The following is a 20,159-nucleotide window of genomic DNA, read 5'->3' as shown; positions in this document are numbered from 1 at the left end:
GGGGTTTTGTTCTTCCAAAACATTAAAACTACCTTTAGGATGTTTTATGAAAATGAACCAGACTAACAAATAGAGAGGTTTTTTCTTAAAAAAAAACATTGAGAACCAGTCTTTTATTTTGTATAAAATATTGAATACAAAATACTTATTGCATGACTTCAATAGGCAACACTGTCTCTATTTTCCCCGTATATTCTCTTTAATAATTAAAATGTTTTTTACTATGAACCTAGTTTTAAACTAAACCATTGGCATTGGCTACAGCAATAGTTTGTTTTAAAGGCTTCTAATTTTTACAGTTTTATAAACTTTGGTAAAAAAAAAAATAAGCCACTTTACAGAGTATTTGCTGACATGCCCAGAATTCCCAAAAGCCTGAATTTCTTGCATAGAGTGGATGGGTGATTGCTCACAAGTAGGTGGTAGAAGAGGTGCAGTTTGGAGGGCTGATGCTTTCCTGTACTGGTTTCGGAATGTTGGCGAATACACTTAAAGTTCATTATGCCTTCCATTGTTTTTGTATTCCCTGACATCTCAAACCAGAATAAAGCCTTTATACCTGATCGCTGACTCTTGGCTTCACAAGCTGTTTATTTCTGTTAATGAGTCTATTGTATATGGACTTTGAGAACACATTAAATATATCCCCAGTTGTGATAATAGAAACAGATTTCTCATAGTCAATGATGAATTAGGGAAAGACAGTGTCCAGAAGACGGGTCAGCTTGCTCTGCTTTTCGTCTGCTTGATTTAGAGATAACATAGTGACAGGTACTATTGCTTGCACGGAATTCAGCCAAGAGAGAAACAGAGGCCTACAGTCACAGGGAATAGTTTTCACCTCTGCAGAATCCTATTGCTGAGATAATCACTTGTATAGACTCAAGCATAATAAGGATACATTGCATGAAGATCACTGTTGTAAAGCAGACTGAAACAATTTACATGTCACTTTCATTTTTTGAACCTGGATTCATATCAAGCCTCCTAAATAGCCAATTTCAACCAAAAGCATATATAGTATTGCTTCAACTTTGTTCAAGAGCATCGTGGATGGTCAGGACCTGGCATGTTCTCCGTGCTTGTGCTAAGGCACTATATGTAGGCCTGTGGCTATGGGTGGCTGAGGCGAAAGGAAAGGTTCTCTCGTATAGTTATCCGCTGCACATTTTTCCCCATCATAACCAGAAATATAATTATTTATACACGCTCACAATATACTCAGGTTAGGACATAAAAAATAAACAAATATTTTTTTGTTAAAGGCATGGTCTTTACATTGAGGAACTGCTCAAGGCGGTGAAGGTTGCATGCCTACAGGGTTCTGTGATGGAAATCTGACCCTTGGTGTTTTCTGTAATTATTGCTGTCATCTGAGAAGGTAATATAAGATTATGTACTAATAAGCACTGCATTGCTGGTAATGCTGAACTAGTTCTCACCACCTTTGCTGGGGCACACTCATTGGACAATGCCAGAGCTCAAAGTTTTAGCTGAAGTCAAAGACAGTTACATAGCTACATAGTTACATGATTAGTGTGGTTGAAAAACTACACAAGTCCATCCATTTCAACCAAGTTACAGTTTACAGGCACCTTGTATAGCCACTTATGCTCTGGAAGATTTTACCCACTTCATGACCCAGGCATTTTTTGTGATTCAGCACTTCACTGCTTTAACTGGCAATTGCACAGTCATGTAACACTGTACCCAAATAACATTTATGTAATTTGTTCACACAAATGGAGCTGTCTTTTGGTGGTATTTGATTACCAGTGGTGTTTTTATTTTATATAAACAAAACAGTATGTTGAAAAAAAAACAATATTTTTTACTTTCTGCTATAAAACATACCTAATAAAAAAATTTAAATAATTAAATTCTAAAATTAAATAAAAATCCCAATAAGTGTACATTGATTGGTTTGGTTTAGGTGTGAAAATTATAGCGTCTACAAACTATGGTATACAGTATATATTGGATTTTTTATTTATTTATTTTTATAATAGTAATGGCAGTGATCAGTGACTTATAGTGGGACTGTCATAGTGCAGTGGGAAATCTGACACTAACTAACACTGGGTAGGAATTGACTAACTGCCACTGACATCTCCAGTATCACTGATACAGTGATCAGTGAGAATACTATACACCAGGGGTGTCCAAACTTTTTCAAAGAGGGCCAGATTGGATGAAGTGAACATGGTGGAGGGCCGAACATTTTTCCAAACATTCTTTGAACCATTACAATTAAATGCAAATAAATTATTTTATGCCAAGTTACCGTATTTTTCGCCGTATAAGACGCACCTGACCATAAGACGCACCTAGGTTTTAGAGGCAGAAAACAGGAAAAAAAAAATTCGGAACTAATGGACTGCAGACACAGTACAGGAGATGACCAGAGACTGCGGACAGCACAGGGATGACCAGAGACTGCAGACAGCACAGGGATGACCAGAGACTGCGGACAGCACAGGGATGACCAGAGACTGCGGACAGCACAGGGATGACCAGAGACTGCGGACAGCACAGGGATGACCAGAGACTGCGGACAGCACAGGGATGACCAGAGACTGCGGACAGTACAGATGACTGCTGACCTTTGGGGAGGTGGGGAGCGGGTACCTGAATTTGACAGGTACCCGCTCTTATTTCCGCAGTTGTTCTTTGATCTTACCTGTTCCTCGATCCAGCCACGCGCTGTCTTCCCGGCTTCTGTAATGGCGCTCGGCATGACAGCCGGGTGCCCAGTGCGCATGAGCGAGAAGCACTTGCGCTTTGTGATTGGTCCGGCGGCTTCTGGGATCTGTCATGTGTCCCAGGTACCGCCTTACCATTCACAAAAAGCACCGCTTCTTGCGCATGCGCACTTGGCACCCGGCTGTCATGCCCAGCGCCCACACTACAGAAGCCGGGAAGACAGCACGCCGCTGGATAGAGGAACAGGTAAGGTCCCGCTGCAGAGCTGAGCGGCCGGCCCGGTATTCTGACACGGCCGCGGTGGAAATACCGGACCGGCCGCTCCATATTCGCTCCATAAGACACACTGACATGGAGGGCCGTATTAAACCGACCCTCGGGCCGTAAATGGCCCGCGGGCCGGACTTTGTACATGCCTGCTATACACTGTCACTATACTAATGACATGGGCTTGGAAGGGGTTAACAACTAGGGTCAATCAAAGGGTTAACTGTGTGCTTAACCAAAATCTTCAGAGCAGCCAGGAGGGCTGGTAGTGTCTGCAGGCTGTGGAGCTCGGATCAGTTCTACAGGGGAGAGGAGACATCTCTGCATGTAGTTTGAAACAAGCTAAGCTAACTTTCGAAGGGACTACGAGTCCTAAGTCCATAGGGGGCATTTGCTACTGATCCGTAATGACTGACTGCTTTCAAGGAAAAGGATCTGCCTCTATTAATAGGAAGGAAGTTGTCCCAGACAATTGATTCAGTCAAGTTGGGCATCCCATAATCCTTACTACCCTATCCAAGTTATATCCATTAATAAAATAACAAAAACCAAGCTCATGGACTGTTCACTGACTGTGGATGCAAATGCGGAAAATGCATGTTGTCTGGCTGTGTGAAGCTTCCATGAGCTTGGTTTTTGTTATTTTATTAATGGATATAACTTGGATAGGGTAGTAAGGATTATGGGATGCCCAACTTGACTGAATCAATTGTCTGGGACAACTTCCTTCCTATTAATAGAGGTAGATCCTTTTCCTTGAAAGCAGTCAGTCATTACGGATCAGTAGCAAATGCCCCCTATGGACTTAGGACTCGTAGTCCCTTTGAAAGTTAGCTTAGCTTGTTTCAAACTACATGCAGAGATGTCTCCTCTCCCCTGTAGAACTGATCCGAGCTCCACAGCCTGCAGACACTACCAGCCCTCCTGGCTGCTCTGAAGATCTCCCAGGACAAGGATAAAGAGTTAAGCACAAAGCTGTCCTTTGCAACCTTGCTAAATGTGGCAGTCTTTCCCCTTGTGAATCCTAGGGTGTGCTGATGTACTCATGCTGTCCTCCTTGCTCCGACTGCTCCCCAGACTGAATCCTGTTCATGCTGTGATGCTGAGTGGATCCTCCTGAGCCAACTCAAGCCCAACTTGGAGACCAGCCCCTCCCTAGAGCTAGGGGACCCCTCTCAGGCCACCAACAGCCTCCTCAGCACTCCATCTACCACCTGACTCCCCTGCCAGCCTGAGTCTCCCATACTTATGGGTTGGTCTTACCACTCTGCCAGGGCCTCCAGATCTTGGAATGGTTAGACTCCCATAAACATGTGGATTAGGTGGCCACTTTTTCTGCCCACTGGCTTCTGGAAGGTTCCATGGTCCTCCAGAACCAGGTGGAGGCAATAGAGTCCCAACCTGTTATGCCATCCAGCCTGACTTGCAGTAACTCAACCTAATTACATACTCACACAGTTACCAATAAATTTACCTACACTACTCTAGCAGCACATTAGAGGTTGCTACATGCAATTAAATTTGGCACACCCTGTTAAAGAGGATGCTACATACTTAGCTGTTCTGTGTCCTGTGTATTGAAACTTCATCATGTTGCTGTTCCCTAGCCACTAAAGATATTCCACATTCCCGGGGCGTGAATGTTTGCTCTTTCCACTAAGCGTCGTGGTTTCTCCTGCCGGCTTGTACATCACTGCTGGGTTTCAATTACCAGGTGAGCTTATTTTAGCTTTGACTCTTTCAAGGCAGGGTCATTTTAAAGTGGTATTAAAGGTTTGGCTTTAAAAAATAAATAAATAACATGTCATACTTACCTGCTCTATGCAATGGTTTTGCACAGAGCAGCCACTATCCTCTTCTTCTCCAGTCACCTGCCAGCATTCCTGCTCCTCCCCCTTCCCCTTGACCAGTTCCCCCATTAGCAAGCCCCTTTCTATGGGGGCACTGGTGCGTGCTCATAAGACACATAGAGCCACGGATCGCCCACCCGCTCTCTCCTCATTGGCTCACTGGCTGTGATTGACAGCCAATGGCTCCCACTGCTGTCTCAGCCAATGAAGAGAGGGAGTGCTGAGACAGCCGATACTCTCATGCACATCGCTGCATTGAGAGGGAGTTCAGGTATTTATTATTGGGGCTGAGGGGGAGCTGCACACAGAAGGTTTTTTATAGAATGCATAAAGGTAAAAAAACCTTCTGTCCTTACAACCTCTTTAAGGAATAATGTAATATTGGTGTTTGCATACTACCAGTGAATAAAAGTAATCTGTTTACTTGCTAGTGTGTCTCACCTCACATCTGACTTATAGAATATAATTAGAACATTAATAGGCAAGTATTTCTTTAAAACAAAATGGAGAAAATGATGTGCAAAGGTGTAGCCTCTCACATCCAATCAAATTTCACTTCAGTACCTCCAGGGCTGGATCTGCCTAGGACAGCCTCCGCATGCTTTTTAACAAATTGAACTCTTAAAAAAAATACTTTCAGAGAACCCCTGCTAATAATTACTATACAGTATCTATAGCTCACAATACATTAAGCCTAATGGTCAGTGAGGTTCTTACATTGGTGGTCATTTAGGAAGAATGCTCTTATGTTGGTGGTCAGTGGGAAAATGGTTCTTGCATTTGTGATGAGTGGCAAAAATATTCTTACATTGGTAGTCATTGGAAAGACTGAATCTTACATTGGTGGTCAGTGTCAAGAATGGTTCTTACATTGGTCGCCAGTGTCAAGAGTGGTTCTTACATTGGTGGTCAATGGGAACAATGTTTTTTTCATTGGTTGTTGTTAGGAAGAATGCTCTTACATTGCTGGTCAGTGGGAAGAATGGTTCTTACATTGGTGGTCAGTATGAAAAATGGTTCTTAAATTCTTGGTCAGTAAGGGGAATGGTTCTTCCATTGGTGGTCATTGAAAGGAATGGTTCTTACATTAGTGGTCTTTGGGAAGTATGGTTCTTATACTGGTAGTCATTGGGAAGACTGCTCCCCTTACAAATAGCTAAAAAAAAGTCATTGGTTTAGGGGTCTCCAAACTATGGCCCTCCAGATGTTGAAGTACTACAAGTCCCATCATGCCTCTGCCTCTGGGAGTCTTGCCTGTGGCTGTCAGAGTCTTTCAAGGCCTCATGGGACTTGCAGTTCCTCAACACCTGGAGGGCCATAGTTTGGAGGCCCCTGCTCTAGGAACCGCTAGCAACTTCAGGAGAAACCTTAGGGTTCCACAGAACTTTGGATTACAAAAGCAGTTACATCTCCTCTATTTGGGAAAATTATTACCTTTTGGCATTTTTTTTTAGCTTGGCAGCAGTTTGATTTTAGTACAAAAGTGAACCAGTGAACCAAAAGGTTGGGCACCAGAAAAAATCCATGGTTTGCAGGGTTGTGATATTAATATTGGAACCATGGTTAAATACACTGATCAGCCATAATTTTAAAGTGGAGGCCCAGTCAAAACTAAAGAAAATATAAGTCAGCAGACACAAAAAGTGTAGCTGTAGCTGCTGACCTTCACTTACCTGACTCACTTGTCCCTCGATCCTGCAGTGTCCTCACATCAACTGATGTCCCTGGTGCCAGCATCAGTGTAGGCACCCGGCTGTAACAGCTTGCGGCTTCAAAGCCAGGTGCCCACTGCACATGCACGAGTAGTGCTGTGCTTTCTGAATGGTCCTGTAGTCTTCTGAGACCTGTCACATGTCCCAGAAGTCTACGGGGGGCGTAAGGAGGAGGACAACTTCAGCTTCCAATTGCTTAGGTGATAGCAGCAGAATTGGGAGTGGGTACCATTAAATTTGGGTACCCCCTCCTCCCCACTCCCCAAGGGTGCCAATCATTAACTGGGAGTTAGTGATGAAGCCTTAAAGTGGAACTTCCCCTTTTGGGTGAAAGCTCCACTTTAAGATCATGAGAGTTAAAGTGAATATCATTGATTATCTTGTTACAATGGCATCTGAAAGTCAGTGGGATATATCAGGCAGCAATTAAACATGTTTATCCATAAAGCTGATGTGTTGAAAACAGTTTCCTGTGCATGGGGCTGTGCTCATGTTGACCCATGTTCACAGCCAAAAAGACCTATAGTGGGCATGTGAGCATCAGAAGTGGACCAAGGAGCAATGGAAGAAGGTGGCTGGTTTGATAAATCACATTTTCTTTTACATCATATGGATGGATGAGTGCATGTGTGTCACTTACCTGGGAAGAGATGGCACCAGGATGCAATATTGGAAGAAGGCCAAATAGTTTTTGGGCTCAGGGATAAAACCTGATAAAAGCCTTAACCCTTCTCTACTCCACTCAAACCTCAAAAGGAAAAAAATATAGCCCCTTAAAAACCCAACCCCAACATTAACCCTGAATTTAAAGGTTAAATTCACCTTTAGTAACATGTTACACATTACACCCATATTCAGGGTGTAACATGTAACATGTTACGATCTGACCGCCCCCCCAGCACCCACATGCCTGCTGCTAGTGGCGGGGATCTTCTCCCCACTAGCTGTCACAAGTTTTAAAAAACGTGGCTGTGAGGAGCTCCACCCACTTGGCCACACCATTCATTCAAAGCATTCTGTGAATGGAAAAACTACAAGTCTCAGCAGCCTTTGTGGCTGTCAGCTTGTAGTTTTCAATGAACTATGTTGTAGATCATTGAGCCCTCCTGTCAGTAGTGTCTGCTTGCTCGTACGGGATGTACAGGCAAGCAGATATACTGACAGGTCAGGGGGAGCTCTGAATGGCACCAGCAATCTGCTAATCACTGGCGCAATGCTTTAGAGGCTCCAAAAACAAAAAAATAATAAATGCACATTTTTTACCTGCAAAAAATGTGCATTTATTATTTTTGGTTAAAAGTTGAACTTATCATTTAAACAAACCACCTTAGCTCATCACACCAGTAATCTAACCCTCTAAAAAATTAAATCACCCCACCAAATACGCACCTTGTCCTGCACTTCTGTGCCTGAACAGTCACACCACATTTTGGTAGTCCTGCACTCATATAAGCACCAAGATGATGATGGTCAAAGCTATTGACATGGTTTTTTGTTATATCTTGATACACATAAGTTGATGACATTTTTACAGAAGCCCCCAGACTACTGTTTATAGCTGTTTTTCTCTTTTTTGCAAGCAATGTTTGCCTTGTAACCTAGCCTTTGCCCTTTGATAATAAAACCATCGAAACTCATAATTGTTAGTACTAAGTAATAATGTATGCAGTCATAAAGTATGCAATTTACTCCACCAATATCACTTATGTAGCATATTTGGACAAGCAAAGGTCACTTTAAAATGGGGAGACATTGAACATTTCACTTGATGCTGTTAATTAAAACAATTAAAATGATATCAGAATGACTTAAAATGAGAATGATCTCAGTGTAATCACATAATTGTTTCTATTGTGCTCCAGGTCACGCAGCTACTGCGATGCAATATTCAGGAAGCATATTTCATTAGACTAAATAAAGCTTCAATCATGTGTAAAATTTCCAGCGTGAATAGCCAGCCATCATATCATTCATCAGTCTAGATGTATTAAATGGGTGTAATTTTTTCCTCATATTTCTATGTAGGCATTGTTTCATTCTTATCATGGGCATTTAAAACTTATTAAGCCTACTGGGTTGTTAAAAGTAGACATGGGTACACAGTTTTCACAAGGGTGTACAAAAAAATATGTTTCCCTTATATTATAGATATATAACAGAAAAATAACATCTTACAATTATACTTTTCCTCAAAAACAAAATGGAAGTGTGCAATGGGAGCTGAATGTAGCTCTTGAATTAAAGAGAACCTGTCATTATAGTAATATGGCTACCACTGGTGACTTTTTTGACACTATCAGTGCTGACCAAACAGATATAAACTGTACTTGTGTGTTATCTTATATTTTGTATTGTATAATAGGGAGGGGACAGAATAGACTGCATCCCTACTGGTGAGATTCATTCACTGTATTCCTTTGGATAAATATTGGCACTGGGACTTAAACAACAGAAAATCCCAAATTTCTCTCTAGAAAAGGATCAAGAAAAATCGTCCAATAGGGACATTTGTTCCAGTTACAAATGTCTAAAAAAGTTCCTGTTGTATCTCTTGGATAGAAAGTGAAGAAAAATTTCCTCGACAGAGCACAGACAGAAAAAAAAGAAAAACAGACAGGGGTACTGACTTTAGCTGCACTTTCATTGCACACTGCAATTTCAGAGACACAACTTCCCCGTTGGAGTAAATACACACTACTTTTTAGGCTCATAGTCATTGAGATGCAGAAAAATTCAAATGTGGAACATGACTTGAGCTGGCCATAGATGGTTAGAAACACCAACAAAAATTATTAGGAAAAGAAGGTTCTAAGGTTTCACACAGGCATTGGAAATAGATGGTTGGGTTGTGTTTTTACCACTTCATGACCCCTTATCAACTCCACTCAAAATTGTTAAAATAAGGAGCAAATGGAGGTGTTCACACTGCAGTGTGCATGTTTACTTGTGTAACGCCAAGGCAATATTAAAGATGCCTGCAAATTTTGGAAGGTGTTGATGCTCTGCAACTGCCTCCATTCATTTCTATTGAAATGCACCACAAGCGCACTTTAAACGCACTGTAAACACATCTGTGGCATTTATAGTGCATTCAAGGTGTGGTTGCAAAACATCAAAAGTGATCATTTCCTATTTTAGGCTTGTACAAATTAAAAAAAAAACACATCATACAGGATGTTTGAGGAACATTTCCTGACACAGCATGAATGCCTTTGCAACACAACCAAAACACTCATTAATGCTATAGGTGTGTTAACAAGCATTAAGGATGCTATAGAATTCAACAACTATGTGAAAGAGCCCTAAGAAAGTTTGTGCTTTTTTAAATAATTATTGGGTCAAATCAAAATTCATTTTCAACCTCAGTGACGCGAAAATATGAAAAAAAAAATTTCTAACAGTGCATGTGGTTTTTGTTTGGTAAAGTCCATTCATCCCAAAATCAAAATCAAAAGCAAACAAAGTGTTTCGAACAACATGTGAATGTTCTGAGAATGTTCTCGGAATTTTTGTACAAATTTTCCTAAGACTTTTCCTAAGAACTTTTGTTTGAAATTCTATCCATCTATGGCCAGCCTTTGTGTGCTAGGTCCAGGTCATAGAAAAAGAAATGAATGATGAATCTCTTGGTTCCCTACAACTTTGAATAAGCACTTTAGCCATTAGATGGTGGTTTACATATAGCAAGCATACCATCTCTTTAGAGATTTGTCATCATGACCCGTATGCCAAGTACTTTTCCTGCATTTTGAAGACCTCGGGAGATCTTAGAAGGCAGAAACATTTTTACTGCAAAATACTTGCATTTATATACAGCATAGTCATGCAAACATACATACAATTTTGGGCTAATTCCAGTGTTATTCTTCAAAACAGAACTGTGGGAAACAAAGATAATCCATATGCAATGATTAGTTTTATGAACACACACAGGCTAGATAGTGTCAGGGAGGTTTTAGATGCTGTCACAGAGCCAATACTTGGTGGAGCGTTACATTTTCTGCCAAACAATGCATTCCAAAAAAATAAGACACATGGGTAAATAACAATTCACAATACATGCGATTTATGTAAGGGCTTGGGCAGACATATGAATACCACTGCACTAACAGATAATAAAGGCGATGATGGTGTGATTATGTTTGGTCATAGCACTTGTGGACAAGAGTGTCTAGCTTAGACCATCAAAATGTTTATAGACAAGTTTGCATTTTTCTTTCAATAACCACCTTCTTCTGCTCTTTACACAAATCAATGCTATGGTCACCTTAAGGCACATGTACACCCTAGCTGAATGGCATTTATTATGCAACACACTGTGCATCATAAAAATTTAGGCAGGTACAGTCTGTTTTCTCCACTGTAGATGGTGCTCAACCTGAGTGGTACCACAGCCTGGAGAGGAGGTCCGAGGGAAACATAAGTACTCTCTGGCTTACCGGGTCAAACAGAGCAGTATTCCAGCTGGCTACACTGTGGCTATGTGACCACTGGCGACCATCTTGAGTCAGCAAGGTCTATTTAAGCCCCTGCCCGCTTGTCAGGGACAGCAACTAGCGGTAGGGAGAGGTTCCTGACAAGGAGGTAAAGGTTAGGGACTCGCTAAATGTCAGAAGTCTCCCATCTTGGGACTGGACTGACCAGGCCGTATCTCTGCCTCAAAACAGATGCTGTCGTCACCTCTCCTCAGCCCCAACTGTGACTACTTTGAACTGAAACGTATTTCCCTAAGCAGCGCTCTCCCACTAGGCTGTTTGTAATGTTGGCATTCTGCTTAATTCAAGTTTTAAGTTTTAATGCAACCGGACTAATGTGTTTACTGCTCTCACCGCGCTGCACCTCCCCACAAACAAGTGAATTTTTTTCAAAGAAAATGCTTGCTTCAACCTTTTCTTTTATCTTTAAATTTATCTTGGTGCTGCTGATCTCCTGCAGCATCTTCATAGTCACTTGCCATCTACATGTGCAGCCATGGCTCCCTTAGGAGCTGCAGAGATGTGTGGGTTTTCTCTAATGCTTTACAATGATGACTTGTCTTGCATATAGACCCAACAACATACAAACACACCTACAATAAGTAGAAAGGAGTCTTGGTAGAAATTGAGACACAGTAAGGTGAATAGAAATTGTATTTATTCCCGTTGCCTGTGAATAACCTAAATGCAAAGCACAGAGCAAATGAGAAAGAACAACTCTACCAGCAAGAACTATAACACTGTTTTGTAAAAGAATGTAAATAGCATTGTGATCATTCTGTAATGCTTAGGCCATATCTAGCCCTGGCCAGTGGAGTTAATAAAAACAAAGTCTGCTGGCGGTGGGGTGCTTTAACCTGGCAGTGGAGTGCTCACCCTCAAGACAGGGATATTTGTAATCCACTAGCAAAAAAATGCTCCCACACGATCCTAAGGAGAATGAAGATATAAGTTGGAAGCAGGGGCGGACTGACAACTCATGGGGCCCCCGGGCAATAGGGGATCATGGGGCCCCTTTGTCTATGCCCAAACTCAAAAAAGCCTATGAAAAATGTACCAGGGGCATCTCATGGGGCCTCCTACTGACCCCGGGCCCTTGGGCAGTACCCGAGTTTCCAAATGGTCAGTCCGCCCCTGGTTGGAAGAAGTCCCTTTTATATAGAGCAGTGTTTTTCATCCTCTTTGCAGTCAAGGAACCCTTTAGAATTGCACACCACTCTGGGACACACTAGTCTGGGGGGCGTCTAAGCCAGAGAGCTTTTTTGCGTGTTTTGATTTTATTAGGCTGCTCTATGCTTGTGAAAAAAGGTGCTGGCATGATTTAAATTGAGTCCTACCAAAATACATGGTACTGCAAAACCATTTGTTTAAGTGGGTGCAAACATACATGTAAGTGGTGGGTGCATTGGAGTGCCATTAAGAATTAAAGGCATCTGTGCACAACTGCAAAAGGCAACACATTTTTTGTGTGGTGTGCTAAAATGCGCGATTTCACGTTTTACCGAACTGCATCTGATGTGAAAAAGCCTTAAATGTAGTTTTGTAAGGCAGAGCTAAATGGTCAGTAGGTTGTAAATCTCCCCATCCCCCCCTGCTAGCAGACCCCCCCCCCCCAAAAAAAAAGCCCATCTAACACAAATTTCCCCTCCTGAGGCAATTCACCTTGGAGTGCAAATCCCCCCTGCTAGCCAAAAAAACCCCTTTCCTAAAGTCTCCCTTTTAGCACAAACCCCCCTCACCCCCAAATACCCCCTTTTTCCCTTGTTACAGCAATTACACAAAGCCCTGTACAGTCCAACCATGAAAGGGTTACTGTGTTAAGTTCTGTACAGAGAGAAGGAAGACCTCATCCCGTTCCTCCTCCTGGCTCTCTCCACCTCTATGCTATTAACTGCACTTTTGCAAAAGTGAAAGTTGTGAAATACTGTACAGGGCTTTGTGTCATTTTACTGCAGCACCCCAGAGGACTCTTTGCGGCACCCCAGTGAAAAACCCTGCTATAGAGCTCCATTGGCAGCAAACAGGACCTTGAAGGAGCCAGCAAGATCAATACACACAGGGATGGCCAAAGGCTTCTCACCACTTGTCTGCATATGTACAGTATATCATACCCCTCCTTAGTTATCTCTCGCCTTGACTATTGTAACTCCCTCCTCATTGGCCTACCTAATCACAGGCTATCCCCTCTTCAGTCTATCATGAATGCTGCTGTCAGACTCATCCACCTTACTAACCGTTCCATATCTGCCATCTCTCTGCCAATCCCTCCACTGGCTTCCCATTGCTCAACAAATAAACTTCAAAACATTAACAATAACATATAAAACCATTTATAACTCTGCCCCAAATTACATCACCAACCTTGTCTCCAAATATCTCCCAAACCATCCTCTTCACTCCTCCCATGACCTCCTGCTCTCCAACTCCCTTGTCTCCTCCTCCCATGCTCGTCTCCAGGACTTCTCCAGAGCCATCCTCTGGAACTCTCTACCTCAATCTATCAGAATATCACCTACTCTGCCCACTTTTAGGCGATCTCTGAAAACCTATCTCTTCAGAGAAGCCTATCCTGCCTTCAGTTTATAATGGAATCTTCTATTCCTCCTAGCAGTCCATCCCCCACAGTTATTACCTTTTGTACCACCAGCCCCTTCCACTTAGATTGTAAGCTCCAAGAAGCAGGGCCCTCCTAACCAGGGGTGGACTGACAACTCATGGGGCCCCCGGGCAATAGGGGATCATGGGGCCCCTGTGTCTTTGCCCAAACTCAAAAAAGCCTATGAAAAAGGTACCAGGGGCATCTCATGGGGCCCCCTACTGACCCTGGGCCCTCGGGCAGTGCCCAAGTTTCCAAATGGTCAGTCCGCCCCTGCTCCTAACCTTCTTGTATTGAACAGTATTGTTGCTGTATTGTCTCCCTTTATTTTGTAAAGCGTTGAGCAAACTGTTGGCGCTATATAAATCCTGTATAATAATAATACCCACACAGGTCCTCTCCTCCTCCTGTAGTGAGGGCACTTCCTTCTTACTCCTCACACCTGTGCTCTCTCATTCACCAGCAAGGAGGGAGAGATGAGCTGCAGCAAGGTTGCAATATCCTGCTGAGTGGCTTAAAAGGGCCGCTAGCCAAGGCTACACATGCATGAAGCACAGCAACTACTGCATCTCGTTTGTAAGAAACCATGCCTGTGTAATGTGAGTTAGCATGGCCACTTGTAATCTCCATTGAAAGAGTGTGTGAAAGGGAGAGAACCATGGAATAGATAGTTATTGCCCTATAAATGCCTGAACAATGACCTACATAGCAGTATCATAAGGTATTATTTTATTAAAAGCTGCAGATTTAAATTAGTAAAGAAGACATTTGAATTTATATTAATGTTACATTTTATATGAGGTTTTTGTGATCAAAATTACATATACTTTAGGAGACCTGTAGTGACAGGAATACAGTGGCTGCCTTTGATGACCTTATTATAAAAATAATAACTGCTTGCTGTCTTTGGTAAGATAATATTCTGAATCACTAACCTGAGACAAGCATGCAGATTAGAAGGACAAAATTCCTGATCTGCATACTTGTTCTAGGTCAGAGCCTACTTTGCTTCATCAGCTCTCTCCAGGTCCACCTTGGAATGGTTGGGTAGATTAGGGAGATGCATCTTGATGACCTTACATAATGAGGGAGATTTACTAAAACTGGTGCACTCAGAATGTGGTGCAGCTGTGCATAGTAACCAATTAGCTTCTAACTTCAGTTTGTTTAGTTAAGCTTTGACAATAACCCCCCCCCCCCGGCAGGGGCAGACTGACCATTTGGAAACTCGGGCACTGCCCGAGGGCCCGGGGTCAGTAGGGGGCCCCATGAGATGCCCCTGGTACCTTTTTCATAGGCTTTTTTGAGTTTGGGCAAGGACACAGAGGCCCCATGATCCCCTATTGCTTGGGGGCCCCATGAGTTGTCAGTCTGCCCCTGCCCCCTGGTCACATCAAGCCCTACTTTGAAATCGTGCGAGTTAAGTCGCACGATTTCAAAGTTGGGTAACATGCTGATTTCAGGTGCGATTTGCAAGACATCACACAGATGTCTAGGCAAATTGCACCAAAAGTAGTACATGCACTACTTTAGAAATCAGTGCGGCTCTGACCAAGTCGAAACCGCACTGATTTGACCGTGGTAATTACGGACAATAGGGTGCGACTTGGCATACAATTTGAAAGTCGCATGGCATGCAAATTGCATGACAAGTCGCACCCGATGTGACCAGGGTGTTAAACCTGGAATCTGATTGGTTTCTGTGCAGAGATGCACCTGATTTTGTAAATCCAGTTTTAGTAAATCCCCCCTATTTTGACTAACAAGTATTGTGGATCCATTTTTCTGTATATGTTCACAATCTACAATGTTTTTTTCTCAGTCTATTGCACTTTGCTTATGCTGTGGGCCCGTCCACAAAGGACTGTGCATTTACTTGTAGAAATAGATCTGCTTTAAGCATACAAAACATCAGTTGATGTATTTATTTAACTATGAGCAACTTTGCAAGAACATCCCCCTAATTTACAGAGGCACTTCAGTCAAAAAAGAAAAAGGCTTTGAAGGTTTCACAGGGGTCAGGGCCTAACTGTAAAACCTTTTCTTTTTTTTTTCTGTAAAAACAATGATTGATTCCATCACCTACAGCTTAGAATATGGCCCTTGGATCTCCCAAAGGCTGAAACTCCCATTCTTTAACAACTTGAGCTCCAGAAGATGTTACTCCCGTCATGACCAGACCAAATTTAAATAATGTTTTTTACACAAATAGAGCTTTCTTTTGGTGGTATTTGATCACCACTGGGTTTTTTATTTTTTATTATATAAACGAAAAAAAAGACCAAACATTTAAAAAAAAAAAAACAATATGTTTTACTTTCTGTTATAAAACATATCCAATTTAAAAAATAAATAAACCTAATTTCTGTTTCATGTTCTTGGTAAAAAAAATCCCAATAAGTGTATATTAATTGGTTTGCGTGAAAGTTATAGCATCTGCAAACTATGGCATATCTACTGTAATTTTTAATTTATAATTTTTATCCTAGTAATGGCATTGATTAGAAAACTTAGAGTGGGACTGTAATAGTGCAGTTGGCAATCAAGGGGTTAATTGTGTGCCTAACAAGTGCTAATGTGTGTACTGTGTACTGCTTTTTACTACACATCAGTTTGGATTGTTCCCTCTGTATAGAGCCCTGTGTTGTTTATCAACAGAGGGCTCTAGGCTGTGATTCGACACAGCCACTTAGCAGATCCTGGCCATGAATCATTGGCTAGGATCTGTTGATGAACTCCCAGTGTTTTAAATCACAGTGGGAGTAGGCGGGCGGGGAACCTGGATACAGGCAGCTACGTACCAGAGTGTCGCTGTGCCTGTAGCTGCCGCCCCGCCGCAGTATACTGTTTGTACTGTGGCGGGTTGGCAAGTGGTTAAAGTACAGTAATTTTCCTAAGAAGTCATTCAATGTAGAAAAGAGGGGACCGTATACCATCCAAGTCAACCAGCTCTTACAAATCCAGAATCAGCTTTATCTCAGTCTCCTCCCTTAGATCCCACCCCTGAGGTGCATTTCACCACAATAGGACTTGCAGAATTAAGTTCTATTGGGGTAAAATGCGTCAGCAGGTGTGGTCTATGGGAGGAGATTGAGCTGGATCTGATCCTGGATTTGTAAAACTTGGTTGACATGAATGGTGTGTAGTTCCTTCTTTTCTATATTGAATGATTGGATAGTGAGCAAGACATGCTTCATTTGGGCTTCTGCTTCTAGCAGTGGTGATGAGAGCCAGCATGTGACATATACAGGGCTTTGAGCAGTGCTTGTTTGTTAATTTGCCTAAGGAGTCTCAATGCTGCCTCCTAACCTCTATCTAAATTATATCTGACCTATTGTATGCTTCCTAAACAACTACCCCATTCAATATAAGTCCCTAGAATGACAGCAGTAAAGATCCAGATAGAACAGAGTGCAGATATAATTTGGACAGCACAGTGGCTGAGTGGGTAGCACTTCTGCCTAGCAACCCTAGGGTTGTTGGTTTAAATCCAAACCATGGTATTACCTGCCTTGAGTTTGCAGTTTCTCCCTGTGCCTGTGTGGGTTTCCTCCCACACGCCAAAGACATGTTGGTAGGTTCATTGGCTCCTGTCTACATTGGCCCTAGTATGTGAATTAGGGACATTAGATTGTACGCTCCTTGATGGTTAGGGACTGATGTGAACGTACAACATATATGTAAAGCACTGTGTAAATTGATGGCACTGTAACAGTATCTGTAAAAAATAAATAAATTGTGTCAGTTGCCCCTGCTCTTTTTTTCTCTTTTCATTTGGTGGTACAGGCACTGCTTCTCAGGTTAATATGACATTTTAGTTAATGTGCAAGGGACTATGAGAATTTGTTATAAAGAACATAAGTGCAGATATCATAGTTCAGCGATAACATCTCTAGCTGTTTACTGAAATACTGAAATACTGTACATATGTAAGCAGGGATTAGTATCCCTTTTAGTGAGTTCCTTCCTGTGGGTGGCTATAGAAATATAGTAATAGTGGCGCTAGTATGTCCTATATACGTTAAAGCCAGAAGAGCCAGGGGCAGAGGGTGGTGGGACTAGGCTACCACTAGTATACAAAATACTAGCCTGGGGAAGTGAACCCATCGAGGTAGGTCCATAAGAAGCTCACTTTGGAGAATTCACATATGGGGGACCTGCAGTGAGGACAGTGGAAGAGCTGGACATTTGTTTGCGTTGGACATGCACTGTGCAGAATACGTATGTCTGGTCTAAGAATGTGGAGATGAGGTTCGAGATGTCACTATAAAATTATTAAAAGGCCTATGTATGTTTCTGGAGGAGGGCCTTAGACCAGAACAATGTGAGTGACCTAAGATGGTGGAATTTCTCCATGTTACAGATGTGGCCGTACCTCTCATCCCTAGCAGGAGGATAATGGAAAGGGCCCATGGTCATTTCTGGCACTGAATCAGGGGCTTGCTTACACATATACATTTTGAATATTATGATTTTTCCCAGCTAAATCTACCAGATGACAGAAAAGGTTAATGTCATGATTTACAAAGCTGAAACTATTAGCAAAAAATAAATAATAAAATACCCCTTAAAGCAAATTGGAAATACTTTCCCATTGGAACAATGAATTTATTGTGCAGCTTCAAGTCAAGAAATTATATAAGGAAATGAATGCATTGTTGTGTGTCAATAGTTATTTAATTTGCCTAACAAGTAGATTTTGGAACATATTTCAAACATTAAAAATGTCTTTCATCCCAGTTTTTATGATTTCCTCTAAGAAAAAGTATATACTTTATTGCCATTCCTTTGTTAAAGTAAAAAGGTATTTCCTGCGCTGTGTGCGTGCTTGAAAATTATATTAGGGGTGAACTAAGGATTTTTAGTGAGTGCGCACCCTTTCTACTCAATATATATTGCTGTGCAAATTCAACCTTGTATCTCTGAAATAGCTACAACAGGATTAGCACCTTATCTGGGTGCTGGGAAAAGTGGCAAATACCACAGTAATGGTTTACTGGTCAGCATTAGTTGTACAAAGTATCTGAAAAATGAATTGTAGTTATTGCCTGTGGCAGCTAATCGGATTATTCCTTTCCTTGCCCTAGCACGTTGTGAGCAGTACTTAGTCTATATGCTGTGGCAGTGCGGTATCCTGCCATGGTGGAAATCATCATGGAGACCCAGGATTCTCAACTATACAGGTTGAGGGGCTCCAGGCAGTTCTCACAATGCAGAGGAAACTGATTTATAAGTTTCCTCTTTGGTTTGTAAAGCCTGTTTTGGGACCTGTAGCCTGGAGATTTCTTAGAGATTTGGGAGGGATGAAATCTCCAATCCTGGGCCCATATTTTGGGAGCAGCCAGCGTGCTGATTGCACAGGTGTGTGCAGGCCTTTTAGTGGAGGCCAGGCCATGATTCTGGGCTCCACCCCGGCAAACGGAGTCAGGAGGATTCCACCCCGGCAGTTAGGAGGACTCCACCCAGGCAGACGGGAGGTCTCTGCCGTGGAGTCAGGTGGGCTACACCTAGGAGAGGTGGAAGCCAGACTAGCTGTGTGCTAGTGCCATACTTTGGGGAAGAGTCTGCAGGAGGCAGACTTAAAACTGCGTACAAGCCAGGAGGCTGAATACTGTTTATTTGAATTCGTGTGATGGTGGATACCCCTGCGTGGGAAGAATTTTGGTTGTTTGAACTTTCTTAAATAAAAGTGGGCAAACAGGCCCTTAAAAAATAAGCGAGTTGCTGTGTGCTTTGAAGAAGCTCTACCACTTGAAGCGAGTGCCCACATATGGTGGAGGATGCAGTGGGCATAATTGGAGATCCCTGCAAAAGTAAGTTCATCAGTTATATGAACTGTGTTTATGTGCATTGGACAGCACAATTTGTGTGTGCAGGTGAGGAGAACCTGCCTTAAAGAGACAGTGCTTCATTTCTTGGTTGTTGGACTGTGCAAAAGTGTTGTGAAGTGACTGTGAAGATGAGGCGGTCAAAGCAAAGAAAAGAAGAAAGATTTGCTGATATGAGAGACCGAGCCCTGTGGCTGGAGGGGTTGTTATCCCCAGAACAAGCCCCATACATAAATGAACAAAGTTTGCCAAAATGGGAAGTGCATGTTGTTGCTGCTGGCAACACTGGTGAAAGGAGACCAGCTATGAATGTGCAGAGTCCTAAGCTGGAAAAAGGCTGCAATGTGGGGAGCCTGGACAAGACACGTTGGCAAGAGCGATGCTTGCGGTGCAGGGAGTGGGGGCACACTGTCTCTAAATGCCCTTTGTGTCAGCCTCCATTGCAAAGTTGCATATCAAAGCAAAGGACTGCATCTGTGTTAGGCAAGCCGGCTCTGAGTGCAAGGAAGGAGCGACAGCCTGACCACAAGTTTGAGAAGAATGTGGTTGCCCATAGCAACACATGTGACTTCAGGCCTGCGGACCCTGTAAGAGGAGTGTCGTCTGCAGAGGATTGTGACAACGCAGAAATGAGAGTTCAGCACATCTGGAGGAACCCACAAAGTTCAGCTGGGAGAGTGCCATCTCCCATAGCAACAGGAGAAAGCCTGCCAACCAGGAGAAGGGGC

The sequence above is a fragment of the Staurois parvus genome, unplaced genomic scaffold (genome assembly GCF_062004578.1).
Source record: "Staurois parvus isolate SC_StPar_1 unplaced genomic scaffold, SC_StPar_1.0 ptg000516l, whole genome shotgun sequence".
In the NCBI taxonomy this organism is placed as follows: domain Eukaryota; kingdom Metazoa; phylum Chordata; class Amphibia; order Anura; family Ranidae; genus Staurois; species Staurois parvus.
This window is presented reverse-complemented; position numbering follows the sequence as displayed.